This window comes from Ictidomys tridecemlineatus, unplaced genomic scaffold (assembly GCF_052094955.1).
Source record: "Ictidomys tridecemlineatus isolate mIctTri1 unplaced genomic scaffold, mIctTri1.hap1 Scaffold_87, whole genome shotgun sequence".
NCBI lineage: Eukaryota > Metazoa > Chordata > Mammalia > Rodentia > Sciuridae > Ictidomys > Ictidomys tridecemlineatus.
Window position 1 is genome coordinate 1,104,338 of NW_027526114.1, and position 16,899 is coordinate 1,121,236.

General features: G+C 50.1%; 1 long non-coding RNA gene across 1 annotated transcript; it reads left to right on the forward strand.

Moving 5' to 3' along the window:
• Positions 1–10,022: 10,022 nt before the first annotated feature.
• On the forward strand, positions 10,023–11,219 carry LOC144374770 (uncharacterized). The gene is made up of 2 exons (XR_013434076.1): positions 10,023–10,432; positions 10,720–11,219. It is a non-coding gene; the product is annotated as an uncharacterized LOC144374770 (long non-coding RNA).
• The last annotated feature ends 5,680 nt before the right edge of the window (positions 11,220–16,899 follow it).

Consider the following 16,899-nt stretch of genomic DNA (forward strand, 5'->3'; position numbering starts at 1 on the left):
TGGGTGTTAAGGTGGAGATGTGAGGTGACCCAGAGCTCCTGTGTGGGGCAGGGCACGCAGGCTCAGAGGTGAAGGGACTGGCTACTACGAGAGCCTTCACCAATCAGTGCTTTGCTCGCTGCTGGGGATTAACTGGGTGGTGACGTGGCAGGGTGGCCTGGAGGAACTGGTCATGGGCAGCGGCTTAGGGTCTTATTTTCTGAGCTGACCTTAGTCTCTCTCTGCTTTCCCATTGCCGGGTCCTGAGCGGCCTTCCTTAGCCATGCCCTTCCACATGATGCTGGGCCTCACCTAGGGTCCAGACAATGGGGTAGGCAGTGGTGGGCTGGGACCTCTGAATCCCTGAGATCCAAATAAACCTTTTCTTCTTGAAATCATTCCTGTCAGGCCTTTTGTTCACAGTGGTGACAAACTGGCTGAAACACTGGGACTGCAGGCAGGCACCACCATGCCTGGAAAGAGCACTTTCTAAGGACAGCCCACTCCTCTCCTGCAGGGGGGCGGCTGGGAAAGCTTGCTGAGCACAACCCTCAATGTGATTTGGAGTGAGGGGTCTCTCTGCACCTGTCTCTGCCCCAAGAGAGCCTTGTTGAGAGCAGGGTAAGGTCCCCGGTGCTGGCCTGAAAGCCCTGCCTAGCAGGTTGGAGGTTAAACGACGCCCAGGAGATGTGGGGTCATTAGGTGAGGTTTGCAGCCACCAGCTGTGGTTCCCCCCTTACCACCCCTAAGCCCATCCCCAGCATCTGGAGCTGAGCCAGGGGCCATGTGGTTGGGTCACAAAGACCTGCGGGCTCCAGGGGCAGAGCTTTGCAGGCCCTTCCATTGTGCACATAGCCAAGCATGGCCTCCACGCTGCCTGTCCTTCTCCAGCTATGGGAGCCCCAGGAGGACCATCCTGCACCATCAGGAAAGTCACAGAGGAATCCAGGCCCGCTGTGCTGGCCGGAGACCAAGTGAGCAATGTCTGTCCGCCCTTGGTCACCTGACAGGCTCTGAGTGGGGACAAACGGAGGCACGATGCCAGCTATGCCAAGCTGCCCAGGGGAGGACAGTGTTAAGCTCCCAATGGAGAGAGCCCAAGTTGTGCCCAGGGCCAGCGCCTGGGAAAGGAGGCCGAGTGTCCAGAAAGGGCCTTGTCTACAAAGTATCCAGTGGTGTCCCACAACCTGATGCTGTGACAGATCAGCCTCCGCAAACATGGGAGAGTATGGGACGAACCTTCTTCCAGAAGAAGCAGCTAGGTGAACAGGCATGTTGTGCAGCTCCGCAGAGGCCAGGGGCGTGCCCGCATCCTGGCGGCCTGAGGCCATCCTGCCACCAGCTCCAGGCTGGGTGGTCACAGTGGTGACAAACTGGCGGAAACACTGGGGCTGCTTCTCTGTCCATCTGCTGCACACTGAGGGCCTCCCTCCTCCTGGGCTTTGTGCCTGAACAGATGGGTGGTCCCCATCCTCAGGTGTCACCTGTAGGAGTGGCTCCTGAGGATGAGATGACCAAGAGGGGTCCCAGGGGCCAGGAGGGCCTGGAGCCTGACCCTGAAACACCCTGTTGTGACCGAGACTGTCACCCTCTCTGCAGGCAGGACCTCCCTGATGACGCTATGCTCACCGCCTGAGAGAGGGTCCTCACACCAGTGTGAGAGCAGCTGGCTCCTGGGGCAGGCATGAGCCCCCGCCTGTGTCCCCACCCCGTCCTTGGTGGCTCCCAGAACTCCCAGCTCAGCAGAGGTGAGGGGACCTGGGAGCAGCTGTGAGGCCCCTCCCCTGATGCCAGACCTGGCCACAGCTTTGCCACCAAGGGTCTCCTCTAGGAGGTCGGAGGCAGAGTACATGTAGCTGGCCGGTGACTCCTGGGCTTTCCTGGGTGCAGCCAGTGGGCGCAGGGTGCATGGGAGCAGGCCATCCATCATGATGTGGAGCAGCTGCTGGCTCTGGCAAGCCTGGGCCCGCATGGGCCAGGGTAAGTCCTGTCACTGCAGTGGGCTTGAGCAAGGTCCAACCTCGGCCTTCCTTTGCCATTCCTGAGCGCAGTGTGGACGGGTTTCAGGTGAACGCAGCGAGGCGAGAGGCGGCCCGAGCTGGAGCAGGCTGTCCTCCCAGGCAGCTCTGTCAGCCGCCATGACAATTCCAGAGTACACCTGCCTGGAAAGGAGACCGCCAAGGACAGAGCCAGACACTGGCCAGGAGCCACCTTCCACCAGTGGCCTGGGGGAGGATGACCTGAGGGAAGGTTTTGTGCAGACCCCAGACTTCAAAGCATGTTGGACAAGCATCCTCAGTTTAGTCCTGCCAGCATGACGAGGAGCCATCCTGGCAGACACACATTTACTCTGAAAGCTGACCAACTTGGACGTGCCAGCGTGCTGGGACAGATGGAAGATGCTTGGTTGAAAATTCAGGCCGTTGACTTTACAGGTGGCCGCTGCTGTCCAGGGGAGGAAGTCTGGTCTCCAGTTAGAGCCCTCTCCCAGAAGGCAGCCAGGGAGCCCTGAGCGCCCACCCGCAGCTGCTGCCTGCCTTGGTGCCAGGAGAGCTGGGGGCAAGGGGCAGGTGGGCTCCCTGCTCTGGGTACAGCCTTATCAAGCCTTATGAGCACAACAGGGAAATGGATTCCCAGGTCCCCTCAGCTGCCCATCAGCCCTGCTGAAGCTCAGATGCAGCCTCCGAGGAGGCCCAGACCTCGCCCCTGCCTCAGGCTGGTGCAAGGCCCCAACTGCCTTTCAGGAGCTCTCCCGGCTGCTGGTTCAGGTTGGCGAGGCTGTTGGGAAAACAACTCCCTTGTAAGCCAGGCCTCTGCCGATGGCCAGGTCCACTGCTGACTGGGGACCAAGGCCCCCAGAGCCCCCGCTGTGGCTCTGTTGGCAGGAGCTGGCTCAAGACAGCTGTGGAGAGGGCCTCGCTCATGAAGCTTGGTGCGCAGGCTCCGGGGGAGCCTTGGGTCATAGGCGCCTGGCTCTGTGGGGCAGCTGGCCTGCCACCAGGAGAAGTCCAAGGGGCTTAGGAGCAGGAAGAGCCCCTCCTCCCACCTCCCCCAGTCACCTAAGCTGAGCTCTTCCCAGCTGCAGCCTCAGCCTCCAGGAGACCCTCCCTGCCCAAAGGTCTGGTCTCCCTCCCCTGTCCTGTCCCATGTGCCCAGCCCCTACCTCTGTCCACTAAGGGTGAACGTCAGGTCTCCTGAGATGCATGGCTGCCTGAGCATGGGAAACCCGTCATCTTTGACACTTCAGCCCCATCTTGGGCCATAAACCCATTGAAGGGTCAACTGGCCAATGTCCCACCATGGACCTCCCCATCCCTATAGCCAGGAGGGAATGCGGACACCTGGACAAGAGTGTGTGTGACACATGTGGGAACCTTGGACAACCAGATGGATTGTTCTGGGGTTGTGTGCCCTGGTCACTGGACACTATGGCTTCCCTGGTCTGAACCTTCATGGATAAACACCCAGAGCCAAGGGCAGCTCCTGGGGTGGCCATGCAGCCTTGACTGCTGTCCCCACTGCCCACTCGCTCTCTCCAGTCCATGGCCAGCAAGGCCAAAGGTGGGGCAGAGGGGACAGTGAGCCATGCAGGCCTGCTCTGTCAGCACCTGACCCTTGCCTTCCCCGCCAACCTCTTCCCTCTGAGAGGTAGGTTCTGTCCATCCCTGCCCAGGTCCACCCTTTGCTGGGTAAATGAGAGACCCTGGCCACCTGGCCCGGTCCTTGCTTTTCTCTGGGCTGTGGGTTCTCCTCACACTACAACGTGGTCTTTTGTTTTGGGTTTAACCACTGACCACGTCCCCAGCCCTTTTTATTTTTTATTGAGACAGAGTCCCACTGATTGCTCAGGACCTCACTGAGTTGCCTCTCCCTCCCCTGTCCTGTCTGGCCTTGAACTTGCCACCCCCTGCTCAGCCCCTTCAGCTGCGGGTGTTTGTTTTTGGGTCAGCTCTGAGACACCTCCCGGCCTGGAACCATGGTGGGGACTGACTATAAAAATGTGGCAGTGTCCACCTGCCCCACAGGCTGGAGGTGGAAAGGCCCTCATGGCCCAAGGCGCTGCTGACCCCAGTCTGAGGGGCCATATCTGTGGCCTGGCTCCATGCTGAGCCCCAGGAAGACCTGGCTGGGACCAGTTAGCCTGTGTTCAGGCCAGTGGCTTTGGGCTTCCTTGCCTTATGCGTGCAGTGGGCTGGGGACCCTGTCCTCAGGGGAGATGAGGATGGTGGCAGTAAACCACATTTGAGAGCCTGGTGACAGTCATTGCTCTCAGAATGTGTCATTGTCTCATCAGATGAGGTTGGGCAGGGGACAGCAGTTCACAGGATCCATAGAAAAGAAGGGAGAGAGGGGACCTGGAGAGACTGAGTGGGCAGTGGATAAGGGGCCCCCCAGCGTGGTGCAGCCGAGGCCGCCTGCCTCTGCGGGGAGAGAGGACATGGTCCCATAAGCCCCCCACAGGCAGAGGACCCTGTGGAAGCCGAGCTCTTCCTGTGCCTGCCGTCCCACTTCACTCAATCCCGTGGTCTCCACATGGGACTGCAGGTGACAGCAGCTTCATGTTCCCAGCAGGCAGGGTTCCACCGTGTCCACATGCCCGTTTCCTTGATCTGCCGTCTTTCCATGGGCCCTTGGGTGGATTCCCTACCTGGCTGTTGTGACCAGTGCTGCAGTGAACGGGGGCGTGCAGGGGTCCCTGGGGCCCAAATCTGTTTGTTTGGATACATGTGCCCAGAAGTGGTGCCGGTGGGTCACAAAGGAGGTCCAGGAGAAGGGCGAAGAGAACCCAGGAATGGGCGCAAAGCCCCTGGGGCAGGAGGAGGAGGTTGCCAAGTCCACCCCACAGCCAGGGACTGTATGTGATGCATGTGTCCACAGAGCTGGAGGAGCGGATGGGGGGATAGGAAGGACATAGAATGAAACCGACATCATCATGACTGTGTGTATATGCATGACTGCAGGACCAATGTGATTCTGCAACCTGTATACTCAGAAAAATGAGAAATTATACCCCATCTCATTCAAATGTGTGATATGTCAAGGTCATTGTACTGTCATGTGTAACAAAGTAAAACAAATAAAAAGTTAAAGAGCTGGAAGAGAGAATCGTGAACCACAAAATTGATAATTGATATTTAAAGCAATGGATATGCTGATTATTCTGATTTGATCATCACACAATTTACACATATCAAAATATCACATTGTACCCCATAAATACATTCTATTATTTGTATACATACAAATACATACAATTGAAACTTCCTGGAGATTACTTCCCTTCCAATAAATATGGCGCTCTTTAAAAAGTTAAACTGCAGCCAGGTACATTGGCACACACCTATAATCCCAGTGGCTTGGGAGGCTGAGGCAGGAGGATTGCAAGTTTGAGGCCAGCCTGAGCAACTCAGTGGGGGGTTAAGCAACTTACCAAGAGTGTCTCAAAATAAAATACATGTATATAGAAAGGAGCCGGGGATGTGCTCAGGGATTAAGTGCCCTGGGTTCACGCCCTGATGCAAAAACAAAAAAAACAAAAATCATGACTGCCTGGCATTTCACCCGTATACCACATGCCGTTCTCATTCGCTCAGCAGGTCCTACTCTAGTCACCGCCTGGGCCTGATGACACTCTTCCTTTCCATGGTCTTCCCAGGGGACTGGGAGCCTTTCCTTGGTTCGTTCCTGTTTTATGGGTGCTCTTCCTTCAAGCCCTTCCACTGCCTTTCTCTTGGGCGGTCCCGCTTTTCTTAATGATTTCGTACTATCTTTCAATTCAAGAAAATCCATTTCTTGGGACAAACGTTCTTCTTCTATCTGTAGGCACACAACCCATGTAGACATGTGGTGCCTCATGTTTGCTCCTGACTTAGGTCCTGCTGTTTAGGAGTCACTGTGTGCCTTTTCTCCTTGGTTGTGATATCCATCTTGGAAAATCTTCCTGCTCTGAGGTCACTGCACACAGCTCCCCTGCTTTCCCCTGTGACCTGTAGGGAGCCACATCAACCCGAGCAGAGCTGGATATGGGTGTGCCCTCCCAGGGGGGCTGAGACTGGAGTCAGAGCATGAGGGACCAGCACAGAGCAGGGGGTGCCAGGCAGAAGGGACGTGGCTTGGGACTCCCAGGTCCTGCTGGCCCCGGAGGGGCTCCAAGGGCACATTGTGTTAGTCAGCGTTTTGCGGCTGTGACTGAAGGACCCGACCAGAACAATTTTAGAGGAGGGCTCCTCTGGGCTGCAGGTGAGGCAGAACATCATGGCGGAAGAGTGTGGCGGAGGGAAGCAGCTCACATGGTGATCAGGAAGCTGAGAGAGACTCCACTGTGCAGATGAGCCACGTCCTCCAGCCACACCCACCTGCCTCCAGTGACCACCCAGGTAATCCCATCAGGGACCAAGTCACTGACTAGGTCAAGGTGTAGCCCAGTCACCGCTCCTGCAGACCTTCCTGTGTGTCTCACACCTGAGCTTCTGGAGGACACCTCATCTAAACCACAACCACAGCTTTGGCCCCCACCAACAGCAAGTAGATGCACTTTCCTCTTAGTATGTCCAACTGTGGGTCCCTCCCAGGTGCTGCTGGGCTCCACAAGGAGGGGACCCTCCAAGGAGGTACCTATGAGCCTGGGCCCTGTGTCAGCAGCCGGGGGAGAGCTGGGGGAGGGGGAGGCAGGAAAGGACAGAGCTGCCATGGGGCTCTGGCCACGCCTCCTCCTCGCCTGCGGGCCTGGGTCCTCACTGGTCTGGAGAGCTGTGCTGATGTAAAGAGTGGGGCCCTGGCATTTCACAGAAAGCAGCACTGAGGTTCATCCACCTTCCATCCCCTCCCCAGGTTGGAAAGGATGCTGTTTCACCTGCTCATCTCCCATGTGCACCACTGTCCATTTCCCTCCTGCATTGCTTGTGCCCTGGATGGACTGATCCATTTGTAATTCCACCCTGCTCCAGGGAGTGGCTGGCCTTGGACTGCCTTCTGGGCACTCAGGAAGTGATGTGAACCTCTCCATGGCCTTCCATAACCCGTGTCCTGTGGGTGGATTTGCTAGTTCAGGAGCCTCTCACACACTCAGGGGGCCCAGAGAGGAGGGTAGCACACGTTAAGATCTCTGCACCCTCATCCCTCAGGGAAGCCTGACATCTGGTACACACAAGCTGCCCCCCCGAAGGCTGCTCAGGACCTCCCCCTTGTCCCAAGCTCTGGGAGAGGAGTTTCTTAGCACAGTTTATTGTTCATCTTCAGGTAACGTTGGGCATTTCAATTCCAGTTGGTTCTCACACACCTGTATGGTATTATGTTCCTCGTGTAAGTAGCATGTGTTTTTTGTGTTATCTGTTTTAGCCTTTTTGCTGCTGTGACCAAAAAACCTGGAAAGAACAACTTTAGAGGAGGAAGCATTTATTTGGGGGTCACAGTTTAAGAGGTCTTAGTTCTTAGATGGAGGACTCCATTCCTTGGGACCTGGTGGGAAGCAGAGCATTACTGCAGGAGAGTTTGGAGGAGGAGGAGAGTGGCTGGGAACAGGCCACCAGGAGGAGAAAGAGGGAGGAGGAGGAGAGATGGGGGAGGGAGGGAGGGAGGGAGAGGGGAGGGAAGGAGAGGGAGAGGGAGAGGGAGAGAAAGCAATCAGTTTAATGTTCTTCTTCAGGTATCCTTGGGCATTTCAATTCTGGTGTGTTCTCACACACCTGTATGGTAGTATGTTCCTCATACAAGCAGCCTACACTTTTTTTGTGTTATCTGTTTTACGGAGAAGGAGACTGATAAGACTCATAATCTGATCATTTCACTTCTGAACTTTCTTGCAGGGTCTCATGTGAGTTTGGGGGACACTCGCATCTAAACCATAACAATACCTTTCTATACTGTTTAAATAGGATTTATTGACCTCCCCAAATGACATACGGTATGTGACATGATAAATGTCAAGTGCTGGTGGTGACCCAGGGCTTGGTCTCCCTCCTTCATAGGGACCTTCTAAGAGGCTTCTTTCTGCCCTCTGCAGGGCGGCCTGACCTGGTGGATCCCCTCTGGCCCTTCCCACTTTACTGAGTCGGCCTGTATCTTCATGCAGCAAACTGGCTGTCTGTGCTTTATTCAAAGGCACCAGCCCCTGTCACCTCTGCCATTGGCTTTGTCGCTCAGTGTGAAGGTGGAAGGTGGTGGTCAGGTGGAGGGGCTCTGCCCCACGCCTCGTCCCTGCTGCCTGGCGAGGACTCGCTCACCAAGGGCTGTCCTCCTGGCCCTGCCCTGCCCTGTTGTAGATGCCAGGCTGGGAGCATCCTGCACATGTGTCCCTGCTGTTTACACAGATCTCAGGTGTTTGATTTTTGTCATTGTTTAAAGGTATACAGTTAGAAATGGATTTGCTGGGTCATAGGTTATGAATATATTCAGTTTTTACAGATGAAGTCAAATCATTTTTCACTATCAGAATGTTTGTAAGAAATAATATTTAAGCAGTCCAATTGCTTCGCATATTTGTCTATAAATGTCAGAATTTTAAAAAAAATCCCTCACTCTCCTTGGCTTGAAGCATGAATTCTGCTCTTCATTCTTAGGGTAGGTCATTAACACAAGAGGGAGTTTCCTGTGCTGCATTCTGTGAAATGCTCACCCACCTATTTGACTGTGGGCTGCTGTTAACTATGATTATTGAGAAGATGTTTTCATTCCGCATTATGGACATCAGCCCCGCAACTGGTAAGTTCGATTGCGGCTTGCACTCGGCACTTTTATGACGACTCCATGAAGAGTCCTTTTCTTTTACGGTTTGCTCTGTGGCTGTGTAAATCAGCTTTCGCGGCAGTCACTGCTATCTTTGACAATGTCTCAAGATCTTCATCTCCTTTCTGTGCCTGATCTTCATCTCCTTTCTGTGCCTACACCGCCCAGACCCCGGGCCAGGTAGAGGTCTGACCCCAGGACAGGTCATCTCAAGGGTATCCTTCACCCACCACACCGCATGTCTGCTCAAGGTCAGGGGTGGGCACCTCTTGCTTTTTCACTAATGAGGACACAGGTTTCCTGGTCTTGCTCTTTCCTTGCCAAGTCTTTATAGAGGACTTCCCTAGTCTGCAGTGTCAAGTGGTAGATTTTCAGTTTCTCCTGGACTCTGCAGGGCCCAGGCTCTGTGGTGCCTGGAGCAAGGCTGCAACCTCCTCTGACCCCTTCCAGGCACCCTGCTGCTCGCCCTCCTCCGGGGCTTGAGCTCCTGGCTCTTCCACTCATGGTGCCTCTCCTCCCCACGGCCCTGGACTATTCTGTGGTAGTTCGGGTTCCTTTAGTGAAGGATTCTTGCTTGTTTCTTTTGGTGTGGATCCTGTTCTGTCACTGAGGGCAGGGCAGGAGGGAGCCACCCTGACCTGATGGTTCCCTGACCTTATGGAGCTTGGTCTATGAGGAAGGCAGGAAAGGAGTAATAGAGATGAGCTCTTAGGTCAGTGGACGGTTCTGTTAAGGCAAATGCAACAGGGGGCGGGCACCGAGGGAGGGATGGAATCTTAGGGGTGTCAACAGGGCTTCCCCGAGACACAGTGCCATGGCTCTGGGAGCGAAGCTGGAGATCTGGAGGAGGACACATGCCAGGCATGGAGGAGGCCAAGGCAAGTGTACTGGCCTGGGGAAGGCTCAGCCACAGGCCAGGTGGCTACAGGGGGACACCGGGAGATGGCAGTGACAACCCTGAGGGTACAGAGTGCTGTGGGTCCTTCCTGTTGAGACAACCAACTGAGGGTCCAAATCATTTGAGAAAAAAAAAAGTCTGTCCTGAACATGTGCAAACTGCCTAGTCCCTGTGGCAGTGCCATGTGACAGTGCCCTGTGACAACTTCCTATTCCGCACGGACGCTTGCTGAGTACGTAAGTCGTCCAGAGGTGACTGACACTCCCTGGGAGGGTGTGCGCAGGCTGTGAGCGGCACACTTGAGGTGGTAAGGGTCCCGGCTTAGGTGGTGGGCATCCTGGACAGAGCCTGCCGACATGGAGGGTCAACCTGCTTACTTTAAGAAAGGCCCAACGGCAGACGTTCAGTTTGAAGTGTCAACAATCTGATAAAAAAAACATGCAACTCAATCATATATTTCTAATGAAACTGATAAATATAGATGCCCCTCAACTGAAACACAAATGCTTAAAGGTATAGAAATCAAGTACACGCTGCGTCTTACGAATTGTTGGGAGGAAAATGGACGTGAGGGTCCTACTTTACAAAGAACGCTGCCCACGGTGAGACCAACATCACGAGGCACCGACTTCTATAAAACGCAGTCCTCAGGAGCAGCAGTCTTCATTGGTTCCAGGATTAACTCCCGCGTTCATTGCTGTGCAAATGTTTCCATTGATCAAAAGCCTCCCTGATGGAGGACTATCAACGTGGGGAGATACATGGTGCTTCTGGATTCTACTCCACTGCTCCTCCCTCTCAGACCATCCTGCACCCCTTCCACGTTCCGAGGTGATTTTCTAGGACTGGGCCTCCCATCAGGGCCTGGCACCTCCAGTTCTTTTGTGTCCTTGTTTTGGTCTCTTGTCAATGGGGACCCTGCCATTGCCTCTCATTTTACCCGTGTCCTTTCTGTCCCGAGTTGTGTGAAAACCTTTAGCCACACGGTGGCCAGGAGGAGCCCACCCAGTCAGGAAGACCCTGCCTGTGTGTGACCTTAGCCTTCACCCCGTGAGCAGGCCCTATGTCCTGCGCTGCAGGTACAAGTAGCTCAACCTGCATTTTGTCATTTGGACCAGGACCCTGGAATGTCAGCCCAGCAGAACAGAAGTGCTGTATTTGGATCGCGAACAGGAGCACGCCTGGACCCCCAGAGGTCTCCAAGGCTGAGACCCTGCAGGGCAATCTGAAGAACTGAGGTAGAGGCAGAGCGTCCTGGGCTTCACAGGGCAAGCTGGGGACTCACACGACACCCCTGGACACCACGGCTGCTGTAGGCCTGTGAGCCCCTCCTGGAATGTGCACACAGACCTGAGGGCCAGAGAGCGTCTGAATAGTCACCTTCAAAAGCTAATGCTAGCTGCTCTCACGGGGGATCCACAATTTTCTCTCCCACCCGAAACAAAGAGAGCACCCTGGGCACTCCCATCCTCCAGTTGTTATTTAGCAAACTTGTCAATCAAATGTTTGTAGAAAGGGACCCATTTACTAACAAGCCTGAGGTCTCTTCTACATCTTCTGGCCCTGTATGCGTTTGCCTGGATACAACATTTAAATAAAAACAAATTAAATACACTAATCTATTTATTTCTAGTTTTTATTAGTGCATTGAATAAATCTTTCCCTATTCTGAATTCCAAAAGAAACTCTGTTATTTTTTTCCATGAGAAGATTGGCAGTTTTGTTTTTGCCATCATTAAATAAATACATTTGGAGCTGGTTGTGTCTATGGAGTGAGGTAGGGGTTCATTTTATTTTCCATTCTGCTTACCAACAGCCCCATTTTCTCCTATTTATTAAGGTGCTCCTCCTATCATAATCTGAAGCTTCATTTATATCATGAGTTTGCTTCTGGGATCCATATCTTATGTTCCCTCCCCCCCCACCCCCGTGACCCCTTACCAGAATATTAGGACTTTCTGTAAAAGTGGAGGAAAACAAGTCTGTTTCCTTTCCTCGTCCATCTCATTCAGAATCATCCTGGATTTCCTATACCTTTACTTTTCTGTATGAATCTTAGAATCATCTTAAAGTTCTGTTAATATCCTTTTTAGGTATTTGGGGAAAGTGATTTGAATCTAAAGATCATATCACACTAGGAATGATTGACAGCTTTATGCTGGTAGATCTTCTTATCCACAAAGATGGCATTTTAAAAAATAAGCCTTTATTTGAAAGCAGTTTTTTTTTTAAAGAGAGAGAGGTAGAGAGAGAGAAAAAAAATTTTATTATTTATTTTTTAGTTATCGGCGGGCACAACATCTTTGTATGTGGTGCTGAGGATCGAACCCGGGCTGCATGCATTCCAGGAGAGCGCGCTACCACTTGAGCCATATCCCCAGCCCCAGCAGTTTTAAAATTTATAGAAAATTTGTGATTTTAACATAGCTTTCCTTATTGCTAACATCTTATGAGTGGGGCACGTTGATGACCACTAATAAACAAATATCAATGCTTGAATCTTTCAACTCAGATTTCTTGAATTTTTATCTAATGTTCCTTGCTAAACCCTTCTATCATTTTTAAAAGTTCTTCCATGTATTAAATTGAGTTTTTTTATAAACAATTATTGACTCTACAAATAATGGTAATTTTAGCATATCCATTGAAATCCTGCATCTCTATTTTTTTAATTGTTTTTCATTGTTTTTGTGCTGGTTGGTATTTTCAATATAACACTGAACAGAAGTGTTGGCAGCTGACTTTTATATCTCATTTTTTTCCTACTTCAAGGGACTGTTTCTAAGCTGCTCCACCTTAGATTCATTTTTTTTCTGGGTATTTCTATGTTTTTTGTTGTTGTTGTTTAATAAACATTATTGTTTGGTAAAGATGCCTAGTTATCTTCTGAATTTAGGAAATTCTTTCTGACATAAAGAGGGGTTAACTTGTCCATGAACTTTTGAAGTCTGGCACCCACACAGAAGGGGGAGTGGAACCTAGATGCACTGGTGCCTGACCCTCCACCAGGTGGACGTCCTCCTGCAGGAGTCAGCACTGAGGTCAGGACGATGCGGGTCCCTCATCCTGGGGAAGCCCACTGCTGCCCACTCCGTGGGAGTTCTGCCTCTGTCCTTCGTGCCCTGAGGTTTCATCCCAGCATGCAGCTGCGGTGCTTCGGGCATCGTAGGTGAGGGCTCTACTGCTCCGAGCACTTCATTGTTCAATACATGGAGCGTGATGTTTCCTTTCCATTATTCATGGACATCTGGGATATTTCTAGCTCCAACATAGTGAATAATGCTGGTACAAGCTTTTGATGTGTCTTTTGAAGAATCTACGTGTGCAGGTGCCAACGGAGGGATGAAATTGCTTGTGTAAGATGTGGGCTTGTTGAGCTGTGGAGAACTTCAGCAAAGATTCTCCCAAACAGGCTGTTCCCAGTACACGCTCACAAGCACAGCATGAGCCTCATCCACTCCGCGGCTAGGTCAAGGCCTGCTCCTGCCCATCATCCACATTTGGACCTCCTGGTGCACATGAATGATGGTGTCATTTCATCCCTCTGATGACCAACGGCGTGCAGCAGACCCCCGTGTGAGTTTGACCATTTGGATGTTGGCTTTCATGAAAGGTCCCAGGTTGAGGGCCTTCTGAGCCACCTGTACCTCTGACTGACTCGCACACACTCCACCTAGGACCTAGGCACATGTGCCACGTGGATTCCACTCTTTCCTGCCTCACTGTGTGTGTGTCTTCCACTGCATTACTGCGTCTTCTTGGGAATGGATGCTCTTAGCCGGGAAGTGGTCCAATGTGGCTCTTCTCTGTCCTTCATGCTTCACGATTTTAGCACCAAGTATAAGGTTTTAGTTACTCAGAGCCCATGAAGATGTCCTTCTAGGTTCTGGGTACCAATGCATTGTTAACCTGGGATATTAATGCTAACATCCCTCTTTGGCTGCCATTTGCATGTGGAGGGACGCACCACAGGAGCCACTTAGGGCTGCTACTAGACTATGCCATTTGCTCCCACTCTGCGTGTGCGGTGTGTCTTTTGCTGTAGTCAGGTGGTTGGACAGGTGTGGGCTTGTCTGGGGAAGCTCAGTGTGGTCCTACTGCATCTGTCCAAGCTGGCAGCCATGTCCTGTACAGCCTTTGATAAAGAGCTGCGCCTCCGTGCTGCAGGGAGGCCGCTGCGGCTTCCCCCTGCCTAGGCTCTTCCCTGGGGTCTGCAATTCCACATGACCTTCAGACTCAGGTCTGAATTACTACACACTCAAATATGCTCTTGGAATTTTAATTTAAATTACATTAAATCTATTTATTAATAAAAGAAAAACTGTCATTTTTATATTAACAAATATGGATGTTTCCTTTTGTAAGTAGGACTTTTCTAAAAAAAAAAATCATAATTATTTTCAAACTGTCTGTGAAAGACCCGCTTTGGTTTGGGTTTTTGTATTTCTAATCTAATGTGTTCATGAAAGAAAGAAAATAAAATGTGGTAATGTTGAGATTTCCATAAAAATTTTATCTCATCATAAACAGTTAACATTTTACCACCTGTGCTTTGTGTTGCACTATCATAAAGGTCATATACATCTTTCATTACATTAATTTCTAGGTATTTGTTTATTTGATGCTATCAGAAAATACATCAATTTAGTATTTTTGTTCTGCATATTTTGTTTCTGATATGCCAAAACATATTGAATTTTATTATTTGTTTTATATTATTCTTGCAATATTTATTTACTAATTCTGACTATTTGGACTCCTTTGGATTTCTAAACCCATAAATTATATCATCTGAAACAAAAATTTTGTATTCTCTTTTTAAGCTCCTTTGGGCCTTGTCACTTGTTTTCCTTGCCATATTGCATTGGCTGTGATCCACTTTGCATTGAGTTTGCATTGAGTTTTCTGCATAGTTATTGATAGGTGTATTCCTGCTGTTGCCAAGGACAACATTTCTCAGAGATCTCCTTGTCTATGTTAGGCTGTCTGCTCTGCTCTGACCCATGTTGATGCAGAAATTTTGAGTTTCAGAGGTCTCAGCCTATGGGAAGCCAGCTCCATTGCTCTGGTCATGATGTGAGAAAAACTATCATGGAAGAAGGGTAGTTTGCAAGAAGCCTCTAAACCCATAGCTTCTATGAAGCAGAAAGAAAGGAGGACCAAGTGGCAAAATATAAACTCCAAGTACATGCCCGCAGGGACCTCCTTCTTCCAGACACGCACATTCTCCATTTACCAACCAATGCAGCACTTCTTCCAAATTATGAATCCACCCAATGGTGCCATAATCCATGAATAAATCCAAACTCATAATGTGATCATTTCACCTCTGATTATTCCCACATTGACTCACTTCAGCTTTTGAGGTACACTGAACTCCAAAATTTTACATGCCACCCATGATCCCCCAAAGCTATTAACATCTCACCCTGGAAAATGTGTGCAGTATATTTACAGTAGATGCCCAAATCTAAATAGTTTTAGCACTGCTCCAAACTGCAAGTTCAGAGTCTCTTCTGGGACTCAAATTAGACTTTTGGTTTTCAGACCTTGTAGGAATCAAAATCAACTCATGTATAACTAAGGTACAGTGGCACAGAGTAGGTATTTCCATTCCAAAGGGAGAAATAGACACACAGAAAGTAAAGCTGGCTATGATCAAAACCTAAATGTAGCTGGGCTAACAACACCTCTTTCCCCATGCTCAGCATCTGGGCACATGTTGTGGACAGTGGGCTCCAAAGGACTTGGGCAGCCTTGACCCATGTCCTCTCACATAGGCTAACTGTATCCTTAGCCAGAAATCTCCTGACATATAGTCCACATTGCCACCATCTCTCAGTCCCAGGGGTCACTACTGAAGATTTAACTTCCTTCCACAACTACACACATGACCTTCTCAGGGCCTACTTACATGAATTCTCACTTTGTTACACTTTGACCTTCCTGGCCGACCTTTGCAATCCTATGGAAGCCTTTATGACCATCTAACTCCAGGATTCTGCATTCCTGCAGAACCAGCACCACATGCTTGAAGCCACTGTCTGCCCCCATCTCAAGCAGTAGCCAAGCCTCTGAGGAACATGGAAGGGGCGAGTTTTGTGTGGCTGAGTGAGCATGGAGAACAAACTTCCTAGTAGTTTCTCTTCTCAGTGGAATTTGTATATTCATACCTTGTGAACATGATTTGTGAATCTGGCCAATTCCTGAAATGACCTTAAGCCACTTCTCTACTGTGTCTGTGTAATTTTTTAGAATCTCTTTGGTGACTGTAATGCATTAACAACCACAATTCCTGAGGCCCAGAATTACTCCCCCTTTTCTGACCAAAATGCAAGCTTACACTCTTCCTTGTGCTCCACATTCTCCCAGTAAACATGAATAAAAGCTGCTAGAAACATCGATATCATTGCTTGAATGCTGTGCTTCCTTGACATTTCTTCCATCAGAGTAATGAGTATATCACCTCTAAATTTAGCCACAGGAATGCGATAGGACATAAGCATAAAGTAGACAACATCTTTGACAGAATGTAACATAAATGTCTTCTACTCCCTTTTCCAGCAGAATCCTCCTCCTGTGCAAACTCATGAGCACAGTATTTCCTAGCAACAATCCTATCAGCATTGTTGTTTATAGCTTCCACCAGAATCACATGATAAGTTCATTAACAATGTTCAAAGCTTTTCCAGCATACATCTCTAAACTATTCAAAGTATCTATCCCAATTATCAAAGTCCCCACAAGTTTCTGAACCAAATATTTAGGCAAGTCACTGCAAACAACTCACCTGTTGACACCTATTTCTATTCTAGGTGGCTTTTTTTTGTCTGTATGAAAGAGATGACTAGAATAATTAGAGGAGGAAAAATTTATCTTTCTTGGATTCAAAGGTAATTCATAGTCAGCTGTGTTCCTATCTCTGGGCACAATATGAGGCCAAACATCCTGTCAGAAAAGTGTTGTTTAAGAAAGCAGCTCAGGCATGGCCACTTGGAAGCACAGAGGCGGCAATTCACCAGGCACAAAATGGAAACCCCCATGCACGTTCACATGGAACTACTTCTTCTAGCCAATACCTACCAGCTTATACTGGTCTCTCATTTAATCCTATGCATGCATTAAAGCTCCTGTAACTCTATCTTTTCACCTTAAATATTTCTTGCATTGTCTCACACAGGAGCTTGTGTGGGACACCTCATATTGAACACTGTAACACTTCATAGTGTCCTGTTCAAATATTATTTGTCCTGTATTACAAAAAGCCCATTGAAACCATGCTGAGAGCAATAAGAATG